Here is a 20,533-nt window from a genome sequence, read left to right as displayed (position 1 = left end):
TGTGTTTTCCTGAAGTACCTGGACATCATTATTGAGATCAATGAAAAAGCTTATTTTCCAAAGATTAAAAGATGTAACATAACTAATTTAATGAAACATAGTCATGGCAAGTTATAAAACTGTTTGTCCTTTCACAAACAGAAATACCCTATCAATTAGGAAGAGGGGGGCAGGGGGCAAGTGCCATGACACTGCTCCCCCTGTTCGCCTGAGCAGACAAGCAGCCTGAGATGACTGTGAGAGAGAGAGAGAGAGAGAGAGAGAAGGCAGAGACTGTAAGTACGTGTAAGGGTTCATAACTTACTACAAACAGAGGAAGAGTGTAATGACTGGTAATTTACACTGCTTGTATTAATAATGATAATAATATTGATGTTGATACAGACGAATACGTCACATACTAGATGACAACCGCATAAAACGAATAATAATGAAAATAGGAATAATAGGAGTTGTTCCTAATTAAACTATGTACATAATTTTAAATTATGGTTTATTGGGAAAAAGGTATTGAGAAACAAAGAGTAATAACTGCCATCATTTACACAACTACTATTAACTATGGTGTTGAAGGAACTGCTGTAATAATTATTGTAATGGTCTCAGGTATTTAAGTTAGATAAAAGGACAAAAATAAGCACATTGTTTTGACAACTCCACACAAAAGAGTATCTACACTAGGAAGTAAAGCTGATTCAGTAAACACAGGAGATATGATGCTGCTGACGACAGCTGAGTGCTGTACGTAAATAATTTGATAAATGAGATCAATTGGAATCAAGATTATTATTATTTTGAATTGTCCCTTTACTAGAAACCTTACAGATTGTGCGAATGTCAACTAATGTGATAGAGATGCCTTTTATAAGGAGGATCTCTGATGTTGTGTGACCCACACATTGTGTCTTCAGATGACTGATTTATTCCACATGGCAGATTATGAATCGTGTCCTGAAGGAACCGATGTTTGACCCATAGTGGCAGAGGTGCATATGGAGAAGACACTGGTTTTCTCATTGAGACACAGTAGGCCGAGGGCCCGGCTTTAAAGACAGCCTTACGGCATCTTGAACAGACCGATGTTGAGGTCCACAACGCTGAAGTGATGGTTGACTGAAATAAGTTCAAATACTGAAATTAAAGGTTTTCCAGATTATAGGAATCTACAATATATTGTGAAACGGCTCAGATGATGTCCGCAGTAGCATATATTCTTGTATTGATATTTTAATTTATAATGTACTATTAGTGGAGATGTCACATTATTCAAATGAATAGAATGAAAGCCATGAAGTCAGAATCAGTCCATTGCCTCTCTTAAGATTTGTACAATGTACAATGTTTATAAATCAAAACGCAACAAATATATGTACAATACAGTTTTCAAACTGAATTTGTAAAAAATAATGTTTTGCTGACTTTTGTATTCTCTTAGTAGGAACAAAATGTATGTGTTACGTAGGTAGTAACTAGGGTTTGACTTTTATGACCTGGGGCTGGATGAAATATAATTTGAGATGCACTGTAAAAGCTCCAGGAAATTGCAACTGGCCACTGCACCTTCCATAAGAGAGCTCAAACATTTACTAATTCATTGGTTGCCTCACAGGCACTCTTTCCCTGGTTTGCCCATCTGGCGCATGGTGTTGGCCACACAGGCAAAGGGGGGATGTGTGCATCAGTCTTTTAAATTGGTTTGCCCCAGGTTTTATAGTAACAGCTTAGCAATATTGTAGAACTTGCCACATTTATCAAGCTCATAATCCTGCAATATGCAAATAGATTGTGTTCAAAAGCTTAAATGTTGTGGATATGAATATATACTTGTAATAATGTATAGGTGTTCTAAATGGGTTGAAGCCTATCCCATAGGAAGGCTGAAGTAGTAACAGTAGCAAAAATACTGTTAAGGGATGTTATATGTAGATTTCGCATTCCAGGGAAATTTCCAGCGATAGGAACACTCACTTCACTGGGACGATAGTGCAGGAACTATGCAAAGCCCTGCGAGGTAAACAACATTTTCACTGCCCCATCAGGCTCAGTCAGCTGGAGCAGTGGAGAAACAAAATGGAATGTTAAAGAATAAGCTGGTTAAAATATGCAAACAAACAGGACTCAAATGTCCAGATGCCCTTCCTATAGTCCTAATGACAATGAGATCGTCAGCAAATTGAAAAAAACAGGGCCTTTCTCCGTGTGAGATTATTATGGGATGACTTATGAGACTCTCCATCACTCCTCCATTGTCTGTAAGGGACATTCACTTGATGGATGATGCTATGTTGTCTTTTTGTATGGGACTAACACGTGCATTCGAAGCTGTCCATTCACAGGTGAAAGCCGCCCAGACTGAACCATCCCAGCAGGATTGCAAGGTGCAAGGTGCAAGGTGACTATGTGTATATTAAAGCACACAAGAGAAAGTCCTCCCAACAGCCCAGGTGGACAGGGCCCTACCAGGTGCTCCTGACCACCCACACAGCTGTGAAGTGCCAAGGAAAGACGACATGGATCCACTCCTCCCACTGCAAACTTGCCAATCGAGGTGATCAGCACAACCCTGGTGGAGAACAGAGGGATGCTTGCCTTCGCCTGGATCCTCTTCCTCATCGCCTGCGGGACCATCATCTGCGCCATAGCAGCCTTGGAAAAGGGCGCCTTCACCTCCAAGTTGACAGGATCATCACTGACTGAGGAAACCCGTCCAGAAGAAGCTGACATCAGCATCACCCTCCAGCTAACGGCACATGGCCAGAGCAGTGGCCCAAAAGGAGCGGCAGGACGCATGAGTCCACAAATACCAGGTGATGTGCTAGTAACCTCTCCCCTTTTGCATATCGACACCACAAACACTAACATATACACTGATAAAATACAACTGAGGATTTGACAGCGACGAGACAGCTACCTGACCAGAGGAAACGCCTACCTCCAACTGTCTTATCAGTTTACAAAAGACTTGAATCTGTCAAGGTGCTGGGTGTGTTCACATGTGCCCCATAACACTGAGGGAGGCATTCCCATGATCCCAGTTCCCTTGACTGTGGAAGATAACTGTGCTATATGGAAACATTATAGAATAGATATGAGTATTTACAATACTGTTAATGCATCTGCCTTTACTAAGTTTACTGAACAGATTCATGATCTTACGGATCACATTTGTAAAGATGTAACTAAAATCCACCAGACCTCGGAGTGGTCTCTTGGGAGCTGGATAAGTGGCTCCCTCGGAAGTATTGGTGCTATCATAGCCCAAAGTCTGCTTTTTATCCTTGGCATACTCATTCTTCTCTATATTTGTTTTGGACTGATCAAGTGTTGCTGTGCTTGCACTGCTAGAGAAATGCAGAAAAGCCATACTCCTGTTGAAATAAAGGAGTCTGCTAAAATAATGTATGTGGAAATGCTGCAAGAACACAGTGATATAATGGATCTTATGAATATAACCTTATTACACTGAATGATGTCCACTATTCCCCCTGAGGTTAAGGTTTACAACTCCAGGGTCTCATCATAGGACAAAATGGGGGGAGTGTGGAAGGAAAGTTAGAAATTCTTTCTCTAATACCTGTTTATCTCTCTTGTATACTTAAGAAAGATAAGGTCAAGCTAGAAGGTCAGGCCAGAAGGTAGCTTGATTTCTGTTTGTTATTTACAGTGAGAATCTTGGAGACAATGTCAAACAGTATGATTTAAGTGCCTGCTCCCTAATCCATGTGTTGACCTATGAACTCTGTCCTATAATGATATATATTCTGCTTAGCTAACTTTTTAACCAGCTCTTTGATGTTTGTGTATAAAAGCTCTGACTGTTAAAATGAAGGCAGAGCGACTTTGGGATCTTCTTGATTCACTGTTCCTCTCCACGCTGCGTGTATTAAAGGCATTGCAACTAACGTTCCAACCTGATTGAAGATGATTGTTCTTCCACACTACTGTGACATACAGTAACTCAATCTCTGTTTTGCAAATCACAATTGTGGATACTCCTCTCCAGATCTGTGAGCTATAAAGCACACATCATGCACATCCTGAGGACCCTCCCTCCTGGCATTTTTGCGCCCACCTTGTGACCCACACCCTCCTGGACCATCTCACAACAGACCTTGTGGTCGAGCTCCCGTGCTTCGGCTCATTGGTGGCCATGGTGGTGGCGTAAAGTGAACTCTGGCTGTCCCAGGCCAACAGGGTGCCCAATATGGACATTTTACTGTTGTGCCAGTTTAACCCAGATTCACTTTTGGGCCAACCGTCAACTCTCTGCGGGCCAGAGAGCCCTTGGGCGTGCGTACCTCCTCTAAATACTGGTCACAAATTGACATCAATTCTTAGAGCATACCACAGGAACTATACTTCATTTTTTCTTTTACTTCCAATGAATTTGGAAGATATTCTATTCAACATATGTTGTTGATCAGATAAAAGATGACCACTAAGAGCCCCAAATTAATATGAATCCAGAATAGCTTATTGTTCATAAATCAACTGAATAGCCCATATAACATATAAGTATTAATGAGTGTCTCTTCAGTCTTGCTGGCATAAGATTGAGGAATTGAGATCTTCTCTTCCCTGAAAGTATGTTTAACTCTTCAGATGTTTGTTTTCTGTAGAAACGGAAATATAACACATACATATGTACTTACACAGATCTGTATTTATGCATCTGTACGTGTGTGTCTGTTATGTGCTTCAAATCCTATCTATACAGATACTGCTCTTCTTAAATTGAAGGTTGCGATCCTGCCCTATAGAATGGGAAGAAATACATTTTCCTGGACTGGAGGTGTTTACGTAATAGTTTAAGATGGATTTAAGTTCTTGAATATCCATTCAATATATATTGTCTTTGTTTATTGCTGGGAGGAATACTGAAGGATTGAAGTGATGCGTGTCATTATCAGTCTGTCGAGGTGCCTTATAGTTATGTGCATATGTTTAAGAGCTACAAACAAAATCAATACTATAGGCTACATACCAGCACAAGTCTGAAAAGTAATTTTGCTTTGTTTTTCTCACTATAGAAAAGCTATAACTTGAGTGCCTGTTGGGGAGGGACATCTGTCTATCTGCCCCTGGTGACAACTAAATGATATTCTAGCGTTCTCCATCAGGATTTATCTCCAGACACTCTGCCGTTGGTTAAGCCAGGTCTTCAGCGAGCGAGTGAGTGAGTGATTGGTCAGAGGGAAACAGAAAGACAGGCCTCAGACAACTTAATCCAGTGATATTTTATTGGAGATTACCAAATGACATTAGTGGGCTATTGCTCAAACATTTTGGAACCTAACTGATTTACAAAAGAATCACTTGGAACATTTCCCATGCTAACCTGTATGTAATATGAAAACGCACAACCTCATGATAGTTTATTAATCAATAAAGTCTTTTAAAACTTGGATTAAGGATTCGGGTGACTGAATTTCCCTCAAGATTCAGATCAAGACTCCACAGAGGATTGTGGTACCAAAGTGGCTATTTTACAGGACATTTTAAGACCAAAGAGCTGAAAACACTCTGTATCTTGTACCTATCAGACATGCACAACTACAACGCAGCCACAAGTCTGGGTTCCCCAGAGAACCCACCATTAGTCAAACATTACAAGCAAAACACATCCAGTTGAATCTATGTGTGATAGGACCATAAGTTTGTGATAATTAGATTTCATATCCTTACCATATTCCACACATACATAACAGGACAAACTGTCAGGAGAGTCAGCCTGGTAGTTTTTAAATCTTTAACTGTGTAACACCTAGAATCACTGTCAAAATATTACCTGTTTAGAACTTATTAATTCAGGCTTAAAAATACTGGTACTCACTATCCACCATGCAATCTAATTACAGGGGAACACTAATTTTGCAAGTGCGAAACAGTATGGTGTACTTATTTAACTCCGCACTTGTGTCTGCATGCGAGTGGAAACATTCCCAACATACGAAGCGAGGACTGCCACGCGAGGATCACAAACTACCGTTATCCTACGAGGAATGGATGTTTCTGATTTGGGTTGAATGACATGCATGCACTCTGAGGAAGAATGAAGGGTATTTGAATGACCTGTCTGGTTATAGGTCTTTGATTATACATCCCATTTAGGAAAATGGTAGCTGGCATCTTAATAAGAAAAAAAGTGTGTATATACACTCACCTAAAGGATTATTAGGAACACCATACTAATACTGTGTTTGACCCCCTTTCGCCTTCAGAACTGCCTTAATTCTACGTGGCATTGATTCAACAAGGTGCTGAAAGCATTCTTTAGAAATGTTGGCCCATATTGATAGGATAGCATCTTGCAGTTGATGCAGATTTGTGGGATGCACATCCAGGGCACGAAGCTCCCGTTCCACCACATCCCAAAGATGCTCTATTGGGTTGAGATCTGGTGACTGTGGGGGCCAGTTTAGTACAGTGAACTCATTGTCATGTTCAAGAAACCAATTTGAAATGATTCGACCTTTGTGACATGGTGCATTATCCTGCTGGAAGTAGCCATCAGAGGATGGGTACATGGTGGTCATAAAGGGATGGACATGGTCAGAAACAATGCTCAGGTAGGCCGTGGCATTTAAACGATGCCCAATTGGCACTAAGGGGCCTAAAGTGTGCCAAGAAAACATCCCCCACACCATTACACCACCACCACCAGCCTGCACAGTGGTAACAAGGCATGATGGATCCATGTTCTCATTCTGTTTACGCCAAATTCTGACTCTACCATCTGAATGTCTCAACAGAAATCGAGACTCATCAGACCAGGCAACATTTTTCCAGTCTTCAACTGTCCAATTTTGGTGAGCTTGTGCAAATTGTAGCCTCTTTCTCCTATTTGTAGTGGAGATGAGTGGTACCCGGTGGGATCTTCTGCTGTTGTAGCCCATCCGCCTCAAGGTTGTACGTGTTGTGGCTTCACAGATGCTTTGCTGCATACCTCGGTTGTAATGAGTGGTTATTTCAGTCAAAGTTGCTCTTCTATCAGCTTGAATCAGTCGGCCCATTCTCCTCTGACCTCTAGCATCAACAAGGCACTTTCACCCACAGGACTGCCGCATACTGGATGTTTTTCCCTTTTCACACCATTCTTTGTAAACCCTAGAAATGGTTGTGCATGAAAATCCCAGTAACTGAGCAGATTGTGAAATACTCAGACCAGCCTGTCTGGCACCAACAACCATGCCACGCTCAAAATTGCTTAAATCACCTTTCTTTCCCATTCAGACATTCAGTTTGGAGTTCAGGAGATTGTCTTGACCAGGACCACACCCCTAAATGCATTGAAGCAACTGCCATGTGATTGGTTGGTTAGATAATTGCATTAATGAGAAATTGAACAGGTGTTCCTAATAATCCTTTACGTGAGTGTATATATATTAAGCAGTAAGAGTAAATATTACAGGCCATTCCTTGTGTTTAGAAAGTGGTAGATCTCTCTGGGAAAGGGGAGAGTGAACAGTCATTCTCCTTTAGGAAGGGTTATTGATCTGTCTTAAAAGTATAAATATACCATATGTGCATTTCCATACTGTTACTGATCTTTGGAGTTAAATTAAAAAAAAACTAAGAACACTACGGAAGCTCTGCAAGTCGATCGCTCTTTTACAGCAATGCCACCTAGTGTCGTGAAAACAAAGCTGCCTTCATATCCCCAGTAAATATGACATCTGTGCTATTCATACTGCTGCACTACATAACTCTCAGCTTGTGAGGATGCAACTTGTAAAACAGTAATTGTTTTATGTCAAGAGTTACTGGCAATGATAGATACTGCAGGCAGTCCTATGAACAGCTGGCATATTTACACTGTGAATGGTCCCAGTCTCTTAAAGTAACAGCTATTTAGTTATTGCCTGTAACTATTGAAATGATAGACAGATCTAATAGTCATTAAGTTGAACACAGTGCCAAGACATTTGTTAAACAATCTGCATATAGTACTGGACTGAAATGTAACAGGGAGTTTAGGAATTATTCTGGTTAGCTTACACAATAGCAGTCTAATAGAAAATGCTCTGCAAGTAAGTCTTGATAAGATGTTAATAGACTGGACTTTGTTTGGGACAAGAGCACTTGACTTACCTAGAATCTATAAAGAAAACATAATAAAAAAAACTATTGGCATACAACTTGCAGGATAAATTTTCATGTCATGCATTCAAGTTGTAACTGAAGTCAAAGGTAGGTAGACAAACATTTTTGAGAAATGCATCATTTCTAACTTGTGTCATGCCCACTGAAGAACACTTCCTGAAAGCACCAGGAGTGGAAAGTTAATACAATAATAATAATAATAATAATAAATGCCATGAATGAGTGTTATTTATTTTAAATCCGTTTAAAAAGTGGTCTTCTTTCTTTGGAATCTCATATGCAGAAACATAACAGGGACAGAAATTCGACAGTTAAAAAAAAAATCTGATGTGAAATGTGTTCTAGTTTTAATGAATGTTTTATTCGGTGAGAGGCTGTAGAGGACAGTCAGGGATGAGGCAGGTGGAGCGAGCCCGTGTGTGCTCTGTGGATGCGAAGAGCCGACCCACTGCCGGCACTGCTGTCCTCCACTGTTCTAACATCAACTCGGTGCCGTTTCAGTGGTGTGCGCTGGTGTGCCGACCAGCCCGTCACACGTCTGTCATCTCATCCTCCAGGTCGTCACCCTCCGTCTCGCCCTCCCCTTTGCCTTCCTCCTCCTCTTCCTCAGAGGTCACATCCAGCCTGGGAGAGACACTTGGGACAGGAGCAGGCAATCAGGTAGTTCTCCCTGACAACAAAAGAGAACAACAGTGGGTTAGAGAGAAATCCTTAACACTTCACTGTGTTAGACTTTACTGTGCTTCCAAAAACAAAGTCCAACTGTGCCTCGACACTAATGCCTTTCAGTGAAGTAGCAGCAGACACTGTAAATGGGGCTTCAGTCTCGGTCTCTGGGCTCTCTATGTACCTGAGAATCTTGTGGCGGCTGTGCCTACTCCAGTCTCTTTGACAGCAATCTAGGTAGCTGATGGAGATTTCCTGAAAACCCCCAATTATTACACTTTGAACTTATTTTTCTATACTAGGAGAAATTATAGAACAGCACATCAATCTAGCTGTGCCTGCAGGTCCTTACAAAAGCATTGACACACACAGACGTATACTTGTTTATATACAGACTATGAACTGCCCCACATACACGCGCACACACAATTATTCTGATGGCTTTACCTCCCCAGGGGCGATATCAGAGAGGGCAGTCATGTGCAACAGGTAGTTGTTGTCAGGGAATGAGGCCTCGGCATTGGGCAGGCAGCTGTGGTTGCCTAGACAAGAGAATTCACAAAAAAACATGAGGTGGGAGCAAAAGCCAAAAGGCTGAGCAGCCTTTGAGATGACTCCATGGGGGAAGAAACGAGCAGACCTCTGTTCAAGCCATTGGCTGTCGATGCAGTGTGTAGATTCTTAGCTGAAATGTGCACAACAAGGCAGGGTAAACAAAGACTATATATTTGAGGGACAACCTAAACAGGCTACAGACTTACAAGCAATGTTGTTGGCACTTGGAAAAAACTTTGGTGAGGTTCTTGGATTCACATGTTCTTCAAATCATGCAGGGTTCTTGTATAAATCTCTTGTATAGACTTTCTTACACCTATCGTACAGACTAGAAGTAATACATTGGTCAGGTCAAACCATAATGTAGTTGTGACCGGTCTGAAATGTATAGTATAGTTTTATAAACAAAAGGCCTTGGCTAAACATGACACTCCCAGAAGAACCATTTTGGACAGCACACAGCTCCAACCACCATCCTATTCTGTCTACTTTGAACAAGGCTAGGAGACAAAATTCTGTGCCTTGAAGAAGAGGTGTTGATAAGCTTTGGTAACAACCCAGTTATATAAGAGCATGTTCAAAGCAGGGACAGAGAACTTGAACTTCAAAGCAACCAGAGTTTCAGGTTTCCTACTGCCAGTTAAAATGAAGCTCCACAGAGAGGGCGAACAACCACTATGGGCCACAGGCTCCAGTGATTTAAGAACAAGCTAAAAAATAAGCAAGCAAAGTGTATTTTGAGATCTTAGAGATTTTTAAACCATATTGTGAGGATAGTATGTAATTGTAGCTTTAAAAACATGGCTATTCCTCTGTCATAGTTAGCTGAGGAACAGGGGAGTATTCTAGCTTTGTTCTGAAGAAGCCGAAGCATAAGTTTGCTAATAAGGCATAGCAAGGAAATAGATGTATATAAAGAAATGCAGTTGACAATGTGAGATGTTATAAATGCCTCCTTATCAAGAGAGTGTTGGAGTATGTCAGTTCCTGTCAAATGATAAAATGCTCTCATTAAAGAATTACGATTAAAGTAACAACAACAAGAAAAGATATTTACAAAGCTGACAAGGCTGGATTCTGCAAGTTTTGAGTTGCAAGACCATTAACAGCAACAGTGAATGCGATTATTAGACACTTTCAATTCCCAGACATGCTTGCCAAGAACTGGGCTCTTCTATGTCTGGAATGCAACCCCCAGCGATATTAAATGGCATTTCCAGGACACACTCACCTTGCTCAGACACTCGTCGTAAAGTGCTGTAGTGAACTGGTTCCACAACAATGTCAGTTGCCCCTAAAACCCGACACAGAGAAATATAGGTGACACCCGACCTACATTAACCACAGCCATTGTCTTAAGCTCCTGAGACTCAACATCTTAGCCTTAAACTGATCCCAGAGGAAGCAAGCATGAAGGCAGGCAGAGGACAGAAATTGAATAGAATCTTGCATGTAATATCATTTTACAAATGAAAACAGGTCAGACAGGTCTGTCATGGTCTGACTTTGACCTGCAAGCAAAATGCATGACCTGATTTTGCTCTGTGGCCATTACTCCCGAAACAACATTACAGAGATGGTTAAGGTTAGGATTAGGGTTAGGTCCAGGTTATATTATTCCAGGGACCACAGCTACACAGTACATTCAGTTTGTGCCTGTGCTGAAACCACACAAGGAACACAGGCTCACTTTGTAACCCTGCAAGTCATTGAAGGATGCCTACCACTTTTGTGCAGATGTTTGTTCTTGTTTTTGTCTGGGAAAATTTTGATTGCAGGGTGATATCTGGTCAACCCAAAGCCAAACTTAATATCAGCAAGCCTGTGACGTCCTCTAGGACCAAAGGAAAGGATCCAAGTGCAGGCTTTTAGAGTTGAAGCAGATAATCCAATAAGGGCAAAACGAGAGAGCATAAACAGGGACAGTCCAGGTCAAACGATCAAGCGAACAGGCTAGTAGGGAGATCCGACAGGGGTAAACGAGAGAAGGAAGCAAAATGTCAAAAAATACACAGGAAGGCACTCACGAAACAAGGCTTAGAAATGATCCAGGAGAGAATGCAAGACTTCACGATTAATCTAGGAAACAGAGGGGTTTAAGTACTGTAAAGGAGAGAGGGATTGAACAAGGTGAATGAAGGATTGACCAATGATAGGAGAGGAGGACAGAACAGGTGCACCTGGTAGGGAAGAATGTGGAAAGACTGGTTTGACTGGATAAAGGAAAGGAGAAGCACTAAACTAGTATTCGGGAGAGGGAGACCTCTGGTGGTGAACTAAGGTAGAAACAGGGGAGACCGTGACAAAGCCGACATAAAAAAGCAGCAATTCACAACCAGCCGTCCACACCTTCTGCACATCACCGTTAGACTCCTCAGGCAGTGCTGTTTTATTCAGAGTACTTGAAGATGAGTGGCAGTTTGTGAAAAGTAGTGTTTCCTGTGGGTTATGTTCCCATTGGAAAGGCAAAGGAATTGATACTAGAAACAGGATTATTACAAAAGAAGTCGCTCTTTGAAGTTCTTATTACGCTACGAGCATCCAGATCAGAAGATGCCTTTCAATTCCATTAGTCCAGGATACAGGCATCTATAACTACATTGAGTACCTTCTGCATCCTGGAGGAAATTTGGTGTGGTGCGACTTCTTAAGAATCTCTGAAGCCCTGAACACAGACCCTGACCTGAAACTTCTCTCCCAGGAGCTTGTGAGTGATTTCGTCCTCTTCATTAGCCGTCCTGCTGCAGAACTGAGAGAAGAGGCTCTGCCAGTGCTCTGCCTTTGTCCCAAGCCTGAGGAACAAAAGGAAACACTTTAGTACAGATCAGCTTGAATCATGGCTCTCCCCGATTCTTAGACAGTGTCTTCTTTTTGAGGGTTTTGATGCCTTGGTACTCTCATTTTCACAAGTGGCTTGCAGGCAGTCTTTAAATTCTCCTTCTAGTCCAGCCTGGTTTGAATGGGAAAGGCAAAACACAGAAGTGTGCAGTACTGCCCTGATGATTGCAGAATGATTGTGTACTGAACAATCTTAATTTTTGTTTCGTTATACAAAATAAAATAAATAAATAATCTCACAAGATAACATTTAACAGAAACCACTACTTAACTTGATGTAGCGTAAGGTACACTTATAAATTTCAATTAAAGAAGTGAATGTATAGTATCACCTTATCACGGATCCTGGAATCTTGTAGAACTCAATTTCTGTAATAATTGGACGCAGACACCAATTCCAAAGATATAAATTGTCAAATTTATTAAAAACAAAGACTAAATGTAGCACTACACTAATTATACAAAAAGGGAAAAACTAATAAAAATTCAACTCTAGATCAACAAATCAAAGACAAATCACTTCCTTGACCAAATCAAAGACCATGGAATGGCATATGATAACACACAAATCGTTAAACAAAAAAGGTTATAAATACATTGACTACAATACCGGTTAGTAAGACGAAGGTGAGTCTCATTAGTATTGTTAGTCGAACATCAAATAACTATGCAGGTTAGTATTTAAGTCAAATAACTTCTCGTTATATATATATCAGTCTCATTTATATTTGGGTGCCGAGAAAGATTCTATCATTTCTTGTTACCACAATTCTCCCTAATTGATTACTGTTCAATGATTAAGGATAGGCAGGGCCACCTATAATCTAGTGTCTATTAACTTGTGTCAATTTCAGACTAAACAATTAAACAGGAATGAGAATATATTTCTCGGCGTTGACAGATTCTGATTTCTAAAATTGTCAAACAAAACAGTTTAATACAGCACTCATTTATATTTAAGAAAATACTAGTTTATGACTCACAGAATAACATATTTAATTGATTTCTCAAATGTCATGAATAATAAACTCCAAACTGTTAAACTTATCTGAACTTCGTCGCAGAGAGGCCTCTCTGCCTTCGGGCTCAGATAACAGCACACGGCACGAGGTCCGTGTGGTTTGGAACAAAGGCAGTCCGGTTCGGCTTTGTCCAAGAACTTCCACTCAGTCGATGCACCTGGAAGTTGGGGTTTCACGATAGTAGAGTCTTTTCCAAACTGATTTTCCACTGGTTTGAAGGCTCCAAGAATGTGCACAGGATCTTCTTTGCAAGGAGGGTTTCCACCGTAGTTACTTGAAGACAAAGTCTTTGTGGAAAGCAAGGCCCTGTTTGTTTCCAAGGGTCAAGTTTCTTAAGACTCAATAGCTATTTAAATGACTGAACACTTTCGTATTGCAGTCGACTTAGTCAATTGTCCAGCTGTATTCACTCCACTGATCAGATGGGTACAGGCGGGCAGGCGCAGTTTCTAAAGTTCTTTAACTGAGAGATGCCGTGCGCTACCCTTTACACTCACCTAAAGGATTATTAGGAACACCATACTAATACTGTGTTTGACCCCCTTTTGCCTTCAGAACTGCCTTAATTCTATGTGGCATTGATTCAACAAGGTGCTGAAAGCATTCTTCAGAAATGTTGGCCCATATTGATAGGATAGCATCTTGCAGTTGATGGAGATTTGTGGGATGCACATCCAGGGCACGAAGCTCCCGTTCCACCACATCCCAAAGATGCTCTATTGGGTTGAGATCTGGTGACTGTGGGGGGCCAGTTTAGTACAGTGAACTCATTGTCAGGTTCAAGAAACCAATTTGAAATGATTCGACCTTTGTGACATGGTGCATTATCCTGCTGGAAGTAGCCATCAGAGGATGGGTACATGGTGGTCATAAAGGGATGGACATGGTCAGAAACAATGCTCAGGTAGGCCGTGGCATTTAAACGATGCCCAATTGGCACTAAGGGGCCTAAAGTGTGCCAAGAAAACATCCCCCACACCATTACACCACCACCACCAGCCTGCACAGTGGTAACAAGGCATGATGGATCCATGTTCTCATTCTGTTTACGCCAAATTCTGACTCTACCATCTGAACGTCTCAACAGAAATCGAGACTCATCAGACCAGGCAAAATTTTTCCAGTCTTCAACTGTCCAATTTTGGTGAGCTTGTGCAAATTGTAGCCTCTTTTTCCTATTTGTAGTGGAGATGAGTGGTACCCGGTGGGGTCTTTTGCTGTTGTAGCCCATCCGCCTCAAGGTTGTATGTGTTGTGGCTTCACAGATGCTTTGCTGCATACCTCGGTTGTAATGAGTGGTTATTTCAGTCAAAGTTGCTCTTCTATCAGCTTGAATCAGTCGGCCCATTCTCCTCTGACCTCTAGCATCAACAAGGCATTTTCGCCCACAGGACTGCCGCATACTGGATGTTTTTCCCTTTTCACACCATTCTTTGTAAACCCTAGAAATGGTTGTGCATGAAAATCCCAGTAACTGAGCAGATTGTGAAATACTCAGACCGGCCTGTCTGGCACCAACAACCATGCCACGCTCAAAATGGCTTAAATCACCTTTCTTTCCCATTCAGACATTCAGTTTGGAGTTCAGGAGATTGTCTTGACCAGGACCACACCCCTAAATGCATTGAAGCAACTGCCATGTGATTGGTTGGTTAGATAATTGCATTAATGAGAAATTGAACAGGTGTTCCTAATAATCCTTTAGGTGAGTGTATACGCCTGTCAGATCAATAGATGATTGGTTCTTGAGTTTGTGAGATTGGATTTCGGTTTCAGCCCCCAGTGTTCTATTGGATGGAGGGCTTGATTTATGACTGATGTCAATCTATGTCATCTTTTGGAAATGCTGGTTGGCCTGTGTTCCTAGCTCTGTGTCGGGATTTTGGCTCTCGTCCACTTCAAAGCTTTTTTATTTCCTCCATGCCATATTCCCCAGACATTTCACAGCAGGGATTCCAAGCTATTTGGCCCATTCTCGGTGCCATCCTCCCAAGACTGCCACTTTGATGCAAACCAGTTCACACGCTGATGAGCTTAGGAAATCTGATAACTTTGGGGGAGAGGTCTTCTTCAGCTCAGAGCTAAAATGCTCTTATCAAAATATACCCTCCCACTTAATGCTACATTGATAACAGATTTTCTGTGAAATAGTTCCCAAAGGACAAAAAATATATAAACATCAGCAGTTGGTTCAAGTGTACAATTTAACACGGGATAACACATTCTTGAAAGTTAAAGGCTTTGAAATAAGAACACAGTGGAACACACATCTGAAGAATTTAAAGAATTGCAGTCATTTATGTGAAATAATTAAGTAATTAATTCAAAACACTGTAGACAAAGCTAGAATTCTCTACCTTATGTAATTCAGAATCCATCCTCAACTTAAGGCTTAAGATTGTTCCCCTGCATGTTGATTTAATGTAATACAGTCAATAAATAAATGCATTTTAATGTCTTTAATTAAGGGAAGTCAAACATAAAACTGTCGGGGAAAATGTTAGAATTGAAAACACTACCTGCTTAACTGTCGCAACCATCCTTGCCATTAACGTAATGCTGGAGGTCTCTGGTGGGTAATGCATGTTTCTGGGAAATGGGGAGACAGACTTGGGTGGAGAGCACACTGTGCAGTGTTGCTGAAAATCACTTGCAAATGAAATGCATCACAATCTATTGAAATGCTAGAAGAAGATGTGAAAAGGGGAAATGTTCCTTAGCATGTCAGGAAATTGCTGAAATACTTTAATTTCTGGATGGCTGCTTTCTAGCCGAACAAACACCTGATGTGTCATCGCTGTTGGAGGCTGTGTGTTAAAAGCCTCACTATGCAAACTAAATCCAACAGCGGTGCAAATACACAATAGCCTCTCCTGCAGGTCTGAAGGTCATGTGCAGAAATAACACAATCCCAGAGAAATGTCATTGTCTGTTTAAATGAATACAAGTTGCCTTTGCACATGTTTTGTATTCACACACTTCCTCTGGTATTGACATCATGCAATTAACAACATACAACAAAAAAAGGGTCTCAAAGACCAACCGTGCCACCGGGGTGCCTGATGCGTGGTAGTCGTGGCCGAGTTGTTAAGGTAAAGGACTAGCAATCCTTTGGGGTCTCCCTGCGCAGGTTCGAATCCTGCCATCTACGATGCTGAAGAGCAGCGCCGACCCCTCTCTGCCTTGCAGGCCCCCCTTCTTGAGCTGTGCTTCTGTCACAGACCCTTTTGCAATCTCTCTCTATCTATCTATCTGTCTGTCTGTCTGTCTGTGACTTAAAAAAATATAGATCAACATACAGAGATCTGTATATAAGGACAGAAAGATGTCCATACGAACACGCAGAGGCGCGTCGGAACCCTGGTATAATTCCTTGCTCTTGCTGGGGTGACATCAGTTCACACACCTCTTTCTTTCATTCTGTTCCCAAGTCCTTTGTGCAGCCTTCCCACCCTAGGCGGGGGCAGCAAAACCACACAAGGAACCTCCCCGTCGGGGAATCGAACCCCGGTCTCCCGCGTGACAGGCGGGGATACTCACCACTATACTAACGAGGAGCCGGGCTTGCCGCCTCCCACCTTCTCCGCCCCCACATCTTTCGCCACGCCCCTTTCCGATTCTGAATGTCTCAGGGCAAGGCGAGGGCAGCATCGCTGCCTCCCCTGCCTGCTTTATTCCACCTTGTTAGTGTCCTTCGGTCAGCTCAGGCTCCGGAAAGCAGTCCTGGACCGCGACCCGCTGCGCTAGGGCCCCGCCGGGCAGTCAGGATGGCCGAGCGGTCTAAGGCCCTGCGTTCAGGTCGCAGTCTCCCCTGGAGCCGTGGGTTCGAATCCCACTTCTGACAACAGCGGGTGCTCCTTTTTGCCCCGTTTGAAACGGGTCAAGGATGACGCCCACCCTGGTCCTTTCAGCACGTGAGCCAAAAAAAGGTGCCTCAAAGACCAACCGCGCCACCTGTGCACCTGAGGCGGGGTAGTCGTGGCCGAGTGGTTAAGGCGATGGACTAGAACTCCATTGGGGTCTCCCCACGCAGGTTCGAATCCTGCCGACTACGATGCCAAAGAGCAGTGCCGACCCCTCTCTGCCTTGCAGGCCCCCCTTCTTGAGCTGTGCTTTCGTCACAGACCCTTTTGCAATCTCTCTATCTATCTGTCTGTCTATCTGTCTGTCTGTCTGTGACTTAAAAAAATATAGATCAACATATAGAGATCTGTATATAAGGACAGAAAGATGTCCATACGAACACGCAGAGGCGCGTCGGAACCCTGGTATAATTCCTTGCTCTTGCTGGGGTGACATCAGTTCACACACCTCTTTCTTTCATTCTGTTCCCAAGTCCTTTATGCAGCCTTCCCACCCTAGGCGGGGGCAGCAAAACCACACAAGAAACCTCCCCGTCGGGGAATCGAACCCCAGTCTCCGCGTGACAGGCGGGGATACTCACCACTATACTAACGAGGAGCCGGGCTTGCCGCCTCCCACCTTCTCCGCCCCCACATCTTTCGCCACGCCCCTTTCCGATTCTGAATGTCTCAGGGCAAGGCGAGGGCAGCATCGCTGCCACCCCTGCCTGCTTTATTCCACCTTGTTAGTGTCCTTCGGTCAGCTCAGGCTCCGGAAAGCAGTCCTGGACCGCGACCTGCTGCGCTAGGACCCCGCCAGGCAGTCAGGATGGCCGAGCAGTCTAAGGCGCTGCGTTCAGGTCGCAGTCTCCCCTGGAGGCGTGGGTTCGAATACCACTTCTGACAACAGCGGGTGCTCCTTTTTGCCCCGTTTGAAACGGGTCAAGGATGGCGCCCTCCCTGGTCCTTTCAGCACATGAGCCAAAAAAAGGGTCTCAAAGACCATCAGCAAGAACAGTGGCAGATTTGGTGCCGTGGCTTAGTTGGTTAAAGCGCCTGTCTAGTAAACAGGAGGTCCTGGGTTCAAATCCCAGCGGTGCCTTAGGCGGGCTTTGTGTGCTCCTTGCGAAGCTTGTGCTTCCGCTTTGTCGACCATCAGTTTTAGCAAGATAGGCTTATCGTAAAGCCATCAGAGGACGTAATGAACCGGAAAGCCAACTGGACAGACGCCGGTTTGTAAAGAAGAACCAGAACCCAAAGGACACGCGCTACGGCCAACGTCCAATTCCCATTGCCGCCCCTGGACAGTCGCAACAGGGAGCTTGTTGCTCCCGTCAACCTTACGTTTTCACCTCTGTGTGCTTCCTTTGTTGCAGTCTGCATCCAGATTTTGTTTTGTTTTGTTTTGTTTTGTTTTGTTTTGTTTTGTTTTGTTTTGTTTTGTTTTGTTTTGTTTTGTTTTGTTTTGTTTTGTTTTGTTCCTTACGCCTCAGTGTAGGCACTGGGGAATGGGAGAGTCCTGGCACCGTGGCTTAGTTGGTCAAAGCGCCTGTCTTGTAAACAAGAAACCCTGGGTTCGTCTCCCAGCAGTGCCCTGGTTTATGTTGGCCTAGGCAATGGAAAGGAAGTTTCTAAACGCTCAATACATTTTTGCAAGATGGCCGTCCGCAGCAAGCAGCTTAAGATTACTGTAGCCGCAGTCTGGCAAGCTGACCGCCAGAAGTAGAAACAATAACAAGGAGCGGGGGGAAAAGTTGGCCGTCGCTGGGTGGATACGAACCATCATCCTTTCTGTTAACAGCCAAACGCACTGACCGATTGCGCCACAGAGAGGTGTCGTGGTTGCTGCAGTCATGCAGTTCCTTCACAGTTGCCAGAAATCATTTCCAGCACACGATTTTCTTTGTCGTTGAATGCAACATACGTGTCCTTTGGGGGAGCGATAGCAAGCAAGAGAGTTAGATATCGAGAGTCATAGATAGATGGATGGATGGATGGACGGCAGGGCAAGCATCTGATTGACAGTGGTCCATGATCTGCTGTTATGCTAATATGCTACTGACCATTGGGGGAGCGATAGCAAGCAAGAGAGTTAGATATCGAGAGTCATAGATAGATAGATAGATAGATGGATGGATGGACGGCAAGGCAAGCATCTGATTGACAGTGGTCCGTGATCTGCTGTTATGCTACTATGCTACTGACCATTGGGGGAGCGATAGCAAGCAAGAGAGTTAGATATCGAGAGTCATTGATAGATAGATAGATAGATGGATGAATGTACGGCAAGGCAAGCATCTGATTGACAGTGGTCCGTGATCTGCTGTTATGCTACTATGCTACTGACCATTGGGGGAGCGATAGCAAGCAAGAGAGTTAGATATCTAGAGTCATTGATAGATAGATAGATAGATGGATGGATGGACGGCAAGGCAAGCATCTGATTGACAGTGGTCCGTGATCTGCTGTTATGCTACTATGCTACTGACCATTGGGGGAGCGATAGCAAGCAAGAGAGTTAGATATCGAGAGTCATTGATAGATAGATAGATAGATGGATGGATGGACGGCAAGGCAAGCATCTGATTGACAGTGGTCCGTGATCTGCTGTTATGCTACTATGCTACTGACAATTGGGGGAGCGATAGCAAGCAAGAGAGTTAGATATCGAGAGTCATAGATAGATAGATAGATAGATGGATGGATGGATGGATGGCAAGGCAAGCATCTGATTGACAGTGGTCTGTGATCTGCTGTTATGCTACTATGCTACTGACCATTGGGGGAGCGATAGCAAGCAAGAGAGTTAGATATCGAGAGTCATAGATAGATAGATAGATAGATAGATGGATGGATGGACGGCAAGGCAAGCATCTGATTGACAGTGGTCCGTGATCTGCTGTAATGCTACTATGCTACTGACCATTGGGGGAGCGATAGCAAGCAAGAGAGTTAGATATCTAGAGTCATAGATAGATAGATAGATAGATGGATGGATGGATGGACGGCAAGGCAAGCATCTGATTGACAGTGGTCCGTGATCTGCAGTTATGCTACTATGCTACTGACCATTGGGGGAGCGATAGCAAGCGAGTTAGATATCGAGAGTCATAGATAGATAGATAGATAGATAGATGGATGGATGGATGGACGGCAAGGCAAGCACCTGATTGACAGTGGTGCATGATCTGCTGTTATGCTACTATGCTACTGACCATTGGGGGAGCGATAGCAAGCAAGTTAGATATCGAGAGTCATAGATAGATAGATAGATAGATGGATGGATGGATGGACGGCAAGGCAAGCATCTGATTGACAGTGGTCCGTGATCTGCTGTTATGATACTATGCTACTGACCATTGGGGGAGCGATAGGAAGCAAGAGAGTTAGATATCGAGAGTCATAGATAGATAGATAGATAGATGGATGGATGGACGGCAAGGCAAGCATCTGATTGACAGTGGTCCGTGATCTGCCGTTATGCTACTATGCTACTGACCATTGGGG

The 20,533-nt window shown here is 43.2% G+C and overlaps 4 non-coding genes and 1 pseudogene across 4 annotated transcripts; 3 read left to right on the top strand and 2 right to left on the bottom strand.

The window, feature by feature from the left end:
• Nucleotides 1–8,313: 8,313 nt before the first annotated feature.
• Nucleotides 8,314–11,614, bottom strand: LOC136711496 (histone-lysine N-trimethyltransferase SMYD5-like; annotated as a pseudogene).
• Nucleotides 11,615–16,253: 4,639 nt separating this feature from the next.
• On the top strand, nucleotides 16,254–16,335 carry trnaa-agc (transfer RNA alanine (anticodon AGC)). The gene has a single exon. It is a non-coding gene; the product is annotated as a tRNA-Ala (tRNA).
• A 334-nt stretch (nucleotides 16,336–16,669) lies between these two features.
• On the bottom strand, nucleotides 16,670–16,741 carry trnad-guc (transfer RNA aspartic acid (anticodon GUC)). Its single transcript has one exon. It is a non-coding gene; the product is annotated as a tRNA-Asp (tRNA).
• A 415-nt stretch (nucleotides 16,742–17,156) lies between these two features.
• Nucleotides 17,157–17,238, top strand: trnas-aga (transfer RNA serine (anticodon AGA)). The gene has a single exon. It is a non-coding gene; the product is annotated as a tRNA-Ser (tRNA).
• An 816-nt stretch (nucleotides 17,239–18,054) lies between these two features.
• trnat-agu (transfer RNA threonine (anticodon AGU)) lies at nucleotides 18,055–18,128 on the top strand. The gene has a single exon. It is a non-coding gene; the product is annotated as a tRNA-Thr (tRNA).
• The last annotated feature ends 2,405 nt before the right edge of the window (nucleotides 18,129–20,533 follow it).

Source organism: Amia ocellicauda, chromosome 2, assembly GCF_036373705.1.
Source record: "Amia ocellicauda isolate fAmiCal2 chromosome 2, fAmiCal2.hap1, whole genome shotgun sequence".
Taxonomy (NCBI): Eukaryota; Metazoa; Chordata; class Actinopteri; order Amiiformes; family Amiidae; genus Amia; species Amia ocellicauda.
Note: the sequence above shows the minus strand (reverse complement) of the source record. Positions and strands in the feature narration are given on the sequence as shown.